The sequence below is a fragment of the Otolemur garnettii genome, unplaced genomic scaffold, assembly GCF_000181295.1.
Source record: "Otolemur garnettii isolate 467f Iridium unplaced genomic scaffold, OtoGar3 scaffold00145, whole genome shotgun sequence".
Classification (NCBI taxonomy): domain Eukaryota; kingdom Metazoa; phylum Chordata; class Mammalia; order Primates; family Galagidae; genus Otolemur; species Otolemur garnettii.
Window position 1 is genome coordinate 4,133,096 of NW_003852540.1, and position 8,097 is coordinate 4,141,192.

The window sequence follows — 8,097 nt, forward strand, 5'->3', positions numbered from 1 at the left end:
ACAAAAGAAGTGTTCCTGCAGGGGCTGCTCACCCTGGGTAGGGCCCTGTGGTAAGTCTCAGCGCCAGCTGAATAAATAACATCCTGTGGTTATAGTGACTTGAAAGTGTTCCTGGGCATAGCAGTGGTGGTGGGGATGTGGATCCTGGGGGTGTGAGCAGAGGGCTTTCCCAGAGTGGGGGCCACAGTGGCCTGTGGGGGGCCCTCTCAGTCTGGCCTGGCTTGCCTGTGACACGGGGCTCATAGAAGAGGCTGCCAGGCCAGTACCATGGCATCAGCCAGGGTTCACCTTCCAGGAGAGGAGAGCAGATCTCTCTTCCAGCCTCCTTGGACAAATCAGTCTCAAGACGAGGTGGTGCCATCATTGCTCTGGGGCTGGTTGCTAACCTCCTTGTCTGGAGTGTTTGCCTCCACCTGCCCTTCTGCCCCCTCGAGCGCCAGCTCGCCTGTGTCTCCAGCCAGCTTCCTCACGCTCACAGCCTCCAAGTCTCCCTGGATGTCAGGGACAGCATTCCAACGGCCTGTCCAGTCACAGGAGATGAAGTCCAAGTAGGAGGACTCGACCTCCATCATGCCCGTCGCATTGCTCCTCAGGCCTGGTTTAATTTCTCCTCCTGCTTGCATCTCTTCAGATTTTCCACTGTTGACTAATCAGTGTGGAAATTCTGCAGTCTCCCAGCCTCACCGTGCCGGGGCCGCCAAATAATAAGATTCTTAAACAAGGAAGAATCATCAATGGTGATGAGCATTTTAAATTGAATGAATACTGCCAAATTGCCTTCCAAAAAGGCTTTACCAATTTACCATGAACAGTGTACGAAAATCACTTTCTCATATCCTCACTAACATTAGAAAGCCAACAGTCATTAATTTTGCCAACCCTTAAGGGTTGCAAATCTCAATTTGCATTTTTCTGATTACTAGTGAAACCGTGTTCCTTTTCTGACGTTACAGCCCATTTGTATTTCTTCTGTGAATTACCTATTTGTGTCCTTTGCCCATTTTTGTGGTGGATTGTCTTTCTCTCATTAACTTATAGGAGATATTCATAGTCTATATAATTCTTTGCTATGTATGTTACTAATTTTTCTCCCAGAGAAAAAAGTAAAAGTATTTATTTACTTATTTAATTTTTTTAGACAGACTCTCACTTTATCACCCTTCTCTTTTTAGAGATGAGGTCTCACTCTGTCTCAGGCTGGTCTCAAACTCCTGAGCTCCGGCAACCCACCTGCCTTTTACCTTTTATATCTTACTTACAAAGTAGCTTTCATTGTATATAAATTGGGCATATGTGTTTTAACTTCAATTTTTTTATTAAAATGTTTTTCTTTTTTTTTTTTAATAAGAAATTGGGTCTCACTGTTTTCCCAGGCTGGGCTCAAACTTCTGAGCTTAAGCCATCCTCCTGCCTCAGCCTCCTGAGTAACTTGTACAATAAGGTCGGTATGTGATATAGAGCTGGCCCGGTCTGGGTCCAGTTTGTTTTAACTTCTATACAGCCATTTTCTTATATAGCTTCTGGTTGATGTGTCTTTCTTAGGATGGTTTCCTCTATCCCAAGTTTATGAACGTACTCTTTATTTTCTGCTAACATTTTTGGAGTTTTCAGTGTTTTCTCTCTAATCCATCTGTAGTTTTTTTCCAGCTTTCTTGAGGTATAATTGACAAATAAAAATAACGTATATTTAAGGTATACAACATGATATGATATATACACACACATATCTGCAGTTAATGTCTTGTATGATGTAAAGGAGTATGCTCACCTTTTTCGTAGACAGTTTTTCCAAGACATTTAGTAGATGGACAGTCCTTTCCCTGGTGTTTCCAAATACCACCCTTATTAAAAATTAAATTCCTACTCATTCAGAAATTTCTTTCTAAGCTATATATCTGTACTGAAACTAAGGGTTTTAATTACTATGTCTTTATAATATCATTTTCGAACTCTTTCAGTTTCAAGTAACAGAAACCCAGCTCAAATTATGAAATGTATTGCTATGAAACTAGATATCCTAAGGCAGATCTGTTTTCAGGCTGGATTGCATACAGGGACACAGAGCATATCATTGGACTATATTTCCCCATCTGTCAGACAGATTCTCTCTGTCTGGTGAGCACACCCTGATAGCTTAATAACCCCAGGGAAAAGGCTAAAACTTCTACTAGAGAGTTTTTTTGTTTGTTTTGGTTTGGTTTTTTTGAGACAGAGTCTCTCTGTGTCACTCTCAGTAGAGCGCAATAGAATCACAGCTCACAGCAACCTCAAACTCTTGGGCTTAAGCGATTCTCTTACCTCACCCGCCCCAGTAGCTGGGACTATAGGCGCCTGCCACAGAGCCCGGCTGTTTTTTGGTTGCAGTTGTCATTGTTTAGCAGGCCCGGCTGGGTTGCTCGAACCTGCCACCTTTGGTATATATGGCTGATGCCCTTACTCACTGAGCCTAAGCCAAGCCTAAAACTTCTAGAGAGTTTTAGCAGAAAAGTTCTGAGGTGGTCTGAGATCAACCGAATTTTGATCACGTGCACATCTCTTCAACCAAACATGTAGGGCTGCTCTAACTGGACACATACCAACATTCTTGTACAATTGAGGTCAGCTCTATTTCACCTTTGAGGAATGGTTTCCCTACTGAGATTTGCCTGAAGGGGAAGGGGCACTTGAAAGTAGAGAAATCTCTGGTCCAAAAGTGACTTTGCTATCTATTAGGCCAAGTTCCTTCCCACACATACACAGTCATTGTTTTTTCTCAAGTGTATCTGGGCTCTTTTGTATACATTAACCCCATGTGAACTTTAGAATTAGCTTGTCAAGTTCAATAAAAAATGTTGTCGAGTTTTTGATTGGGATTGTGTTGGATTTATAAATAGATTTAGGGAGATCTGACATCTTTACAAGATGAAATTTCCTAAGACAAGTAAAGGATGTGTTTTCCCATTTATTTAGGGCTTCTTTTATGTCCTTAAGTAAAGTTTTATAGTTGTCTTTATATAGGTCTTGCACATTTCCTGTTAGATTTATTCTTATTTGTTGTAAGGTTTTTCTTGTTATTGTAAATAAGACTTTTTCCCCATTACATGTTCTAATTAATGTTTGATGGTGTAAATAAAAGGTGGGAATAGTTTTTTATTATCTGATAGCTGGCCACCTAACTGTACTTTCACATTATTTCATTGTTGTTAACACCTGTCCACTTGGAATTTTTAGGCAGAGTAACTATATCTGCAGATAGTAATCCTGCTTTCCAATATTTGTACTGCTTATTTTGTTTTACTTTTAATTTTTTTTCTTTTTTCTTTAAGATAGAATCTTATGCCTGACACAGTGGCTCACGCCTGTAATCCTAGCACTTGGGAGGCCAAGGTGGGTGGATTGCCTAAGCTCACAGGTTCGAGAACAGCCTGAGCCAGAGCAGACCTCATTTCTAAAAATAGCCGGACGTTGTGGTGGGCACCTGTAGTGCCAAGGCAAGAGAATCGCTTGAGCCCAAGAGTTGGAGGTTGCTATGAGTTATGATGCCCTGACACTCTACCCAGGGTGACAAAGTGAGACTCTGTCTCAAAAAAAAAAAAAAGAAAGACAGAATCTCACTCTGTTGCCCAGGTTAGAGTGCTATGGCATCAGCCTAGCTCATAGCAACCTCAGACTCCTGGGTTCAAGCAGTCCTCCTACCTTAGCCTCCCAAGTAGCTGAGACTATAGGCACCCACCACAACACCTGGCTATTTTTCTGTTCTTTGTTTTTTAATGAAGATGGGGTCTTGCTCTTGCCCAGACTGGTCTCAAACTCTTGAGCACAAATGATCTGCCCGCCTTGGCCTCCCAGGATGCTAGGATTACAGGTGTGAGCTTTTACATTCAGCCCACTTTTTAATTTTCATAGCATTAGCTAGACCTCCAGTACAATATTGAATGGTGGAGGCCATGGAGGACATTTACCATAGGTTAAGAGTATATACCCTGTTATAAAAGTTGCCCTATTTTTATGTATTTTATATATGTACATATGTATGTGTGTTTGTTTATTTATTTTTAAGAGATAGGGTCTTACTCCAGACTAGAATGCAGTGGTTACAGTGGCGTGATCATAGCTCACTGCAACTTGGAACTCCTGGGCTCAAGCAAACCTCTTGCCTCAACTTCCTGAGTAGCTAGAACTACTGGCACATGCCACCATACTATTCTCAGCTAATTTTTTTTAATTATACATTTTAGAGGCAGGGTCTCACTGTGTTGCCCAGAATGGTCTTGAGCTCCTAGCCTCGAGCAGTCCTTTCATCTCAGCCTCCCAAAGTGCTAGGATTATAGGTGTGAGCCACCACTCCTGGCCTATATATTTTTTTTTTTTTTTTTGAGACAGAATATCACTTTGTCACCCTCGGTAGAGTACCATGGCATCATAGCTCACAGCAGCCTTAAACTCTTGGGCTCAAGCTCTTGACTGACTCAGCCTCCCAAGTAGCTGGGACTACAGGCACCTGTTACAATGCCCAGCTATTTTTAGAGATGGGGTCTCACTCTTGCTTAGGCTGATCTCAAACCCGTGAGCTCAGGCAATCCACCCTCCTCAGCCTCCCGGAGTGCTAGGATTAAAGGCATAAGCCACTGTGCTTGGCCTTTGGCCTGTATTCTTAACTACTAAAATTTTTATCATAAATAAGTGTTGAGGCTCGGCACCTGTGGCTCAAGTGGCTAAGGTGCCAGCCACATACACCTAAGGTGGCGGGTTCGAATCTAGCCCAGGCCCACCAAGTAACAATGATGGCTGCAACCCAAAAATAGCCAGGCGTTGTGGCGGGGGCCCTGTGGTCCCAGCTACTTGGGAGGTGGAGGCAGGAGACTCGCTTGAGCCCAGGTGTTGGAGGTTGCTGTGAGGTATGATGCCACAGCACTCTACCCAGGGGGACAGCCTGAGGCTCTGTCTCAAATAAATAAATAAACAAACAAACAAATAAGTGTTAAATTTTATGAAATACAAATTTTATGAAACATATATGTTTTCAGAGGAATGATCATTTTCTTTTTCTCCTTTATCTGTTAGTATGGAATTTACATCAATAGATTTACTATAATTGAGCTATTCAGAGTATAAATCTTGTTCAGCTATAATTTATCATTCTTTTAACAACATTGCTAGATTCAGTTTGCTAATACTCTTTTTAGGATTTCGGTGTCTGTGTTCATAAATGATACTACCCTATGTATTTTTTGTGCTCCATTTGTCAACTCTTATTATTAGCATTAAGGTAGCCCCAAAATGAATTGGATAATCTTCCCGTCTTTTCTTTGTTCTGAAATAGTTTATGTGGTTCTTAAAGGTGATAAAAAAAATCTATATGTAGACCTGATGCCTTAATGAAAAAATTTTCCTTTAATTTTTTTGCGACAGAGCCTCAAGCTATCCCCCTGGGTAGAGTGCTATGGCATCACAGCTTACAGCAACCTCTAACTCCTAGTCTGCCTCAGCCTCCCAAGTAGCTGGGACCACAGGTGCATGCTACAACGCCCGGCTATTTTTTTTCTTTTGGTTGCAGCCGTCATTGTTGTTTTGGCGGGCCCAGGCTGAATTCGAACCCACAACCTTAGGTATATATGGCTGGCGCCTTAGCCACTTGAGCCACAGCCTCTGAGCCTAATTTTGTTGTTGTTGTTGTTGTTTGTTAGAATAATATGCATAGAAAGTTTTAAGGGGATTTTTTTTGAGACAGAGTCTTAGCTGTCACCCTGTGTAGAGTGCCATGGTATCATCACAGCTCACATCAACGTCCAACTCAGACTCAAGCAAAACTCTTGCCTCAGTTTTTCTACTTTTAGTAGAGATGGGGGTCTCACTTTTTGCTAAGGCTGGTCTCGAACTTGCAAGCTCGAGCAATCCATCTACCTTGGCCTCCCAGAGTACTGGGATTACAGGCATGAGCTACCTCGCCTGGCTCATAGATAGTTTAAGAAATCAAATACTGGGGTGGTGCCTGTGGCTCAAGGAGTAGGGTGCCGGCCCCATATACCAGGGGTGGTGGGGTCAAACCCGGCCCCGAACAAAAACTGCAAAAAAAAAAAAAGAGAGAGAGAAATCAAATATTTCAAAACTTAAAAAGAAAAACAGCAACCCTCTTTTCCACTGTTCCACATTACTGACTTCCCAGCAACAGCCACTTTAAATTATTTTAACTGTTTCTTCTGGCCTTAAACGATATGGAGTATGACAATTAAGTTTGCAAACTCATCCTGGAAAAAGTACTATATACCTCATTGCTAAATATCACAGTCACCTTCAGAAGCTATCCCTTGGGAAGCTTCCCTTGGGAAGCTATGCACCAATGCCAGTACCTACTCCATTCTTCAAAGCAATTTTGGAATGCTTTTTCTGGAATGACCATCAGAGCTGTCATCATACGAGGTATAAGAATTAAGGTCGCTGACTTATTACTGTGTGCTTGTGTTGGCAGCACTGTACAAACAGCTCAGTAAGGTTTCATAAGCTTGATATATCATTGTCTCAAAGCTGTGTTCATGTTGACATGTGGCAGTGTCTTACTGAGTGGCATTTCATTATTGCTGTTGTATTGTTGCATATTTGTGTGTGCCATATGACTGACCACAGTTCAGATAACCATTCCCGAACAAGAATTCCAAAATTGCTTTGAAAGGTGTAGGAGGTACTGGTGTCAGTGCATAGCTTCCCAAGGGGAGTGCTTCAAAGGTGACTATAGTGATATTCAGCCATAAGGTACGTAGCACTTTTTCTAGGATGAGTTCACAAACTTAATTGTCACACCTCATATACTAATGCTTTCTTGAGTTTTTGGTTTTAGATGTAAATTTAGCTTTCTTACTTCCAACTTGCATATATTTATTTTGTTTTTCTCTCATTCTCTCATTATAATTGTTTTAATTTATAATATATCAATAGAATGTTACATTGGTTAAACCAGCATTCAATGTATACATTCCTAAATCTATGTAAATATTATTCTTGGGCCACACATGTGGCTCAGTGGGAAGGGTGCCAGCCCCATATACTGAGGGTAGGGGGTTTGAACCCGGCCCCAGCCAAACTGCAACCAAAAAATAGCTGGATGTTGTGGCAGGTGCCTGTAGTCCCAGCTACTCGGAAGGCTGAGGCAAGAGAATTGCCTAAGCCCAGGAGTTGGAGGTTGCTGTGAGCTGTGATGCCACATCACTGTACTGAGGGCAATAAAGTAAAACTGTCTCTAAAAGAAAAAACAATTAAAAAAAATAAATATTATTCTTATGAAGCACAAAACATGCTTAGAATTTCATTTCCTTTCTTACACAGTTCTTGTTTTTATTGGAGTTAATAATTAACACCCATTTTTGTTCACACATCTCATCCCCAGACTTCTATACTTAAAAACAAGTTATCTCAGGGCAGCACCTGTGGCTAAGTAGGTAGGGCACAGGCCCCATATACCAAGGATGGCGAGTTCGAACCTGGTCACAGCCAAACTGTAACAATAACAACAAAAAAATAACTGGGCATTGTGGTAGGTGCCTGTAGTCCCAGCTACCCAGGAGGCTGAGGCAAGAGAATCACCTAAGCCCAGGAATTGGAGGTTGCTATGAGCTGTGACGTCACAGCGCTCTATCGAGGGTGACAAAGTGAGACTCTGTCTCATTAAAAAAAAAAAAAAAGATTAGCTCAGAGAGCTATTTGTAAAACTATTTAATCACAATCTAAAGCACCCAAAAAAGATTTAAACTTCTAATCTCCATATACATGCCTATTAACTGGAAATATAAATTGAGCCTTTGAAGTTTAAAGCCAGGCCTAGTGCAGTGGCTCACACTTACAATCCTAGCATTATGGGAGGCTAAGATGGGTGGATTGCTTGAGCTCAGGAATTCAAGACTAGCCTGAGCAAGAGGGAGACCCTGTCTCTATTAAAAATAGAAAACCTAGCCAGGCATTGTGGCTAGTGCCTGTAGTCCCAGGTCCTGGGGAGGCTGAGGCAGGAGGATCACTTGAGCCCAAGACTTTGAGATTACTGTGAGCTATGATAATGCCACAGCACTCTACCCAGGGCAACAGAGTGAGACTCAGTCTCAAACAAAAAGGTTTTGGGCGGCACCTGTG

General features: G+C 41.9%; 1 protein-coding gene and 1 pseudogene across 1 annotated transcript in view; one reads left to right on the forward strand and one right to left on the reverse strand.

The window, feature by feature from the left end:
• The window catches only part of SMYD4 (SET and MYND domain containing 4), a 55,501-nt gene that overhangs the window by 4,888 nt on the left and 42,516 nt on the right, over positions 1-8,097 (forward strand). The gene's annotated exons all lie outside the window — the stretch shown is intronic.
• On the reverse strand, positions 342-627 carry LOC105887927 (annotated as a pseudogene).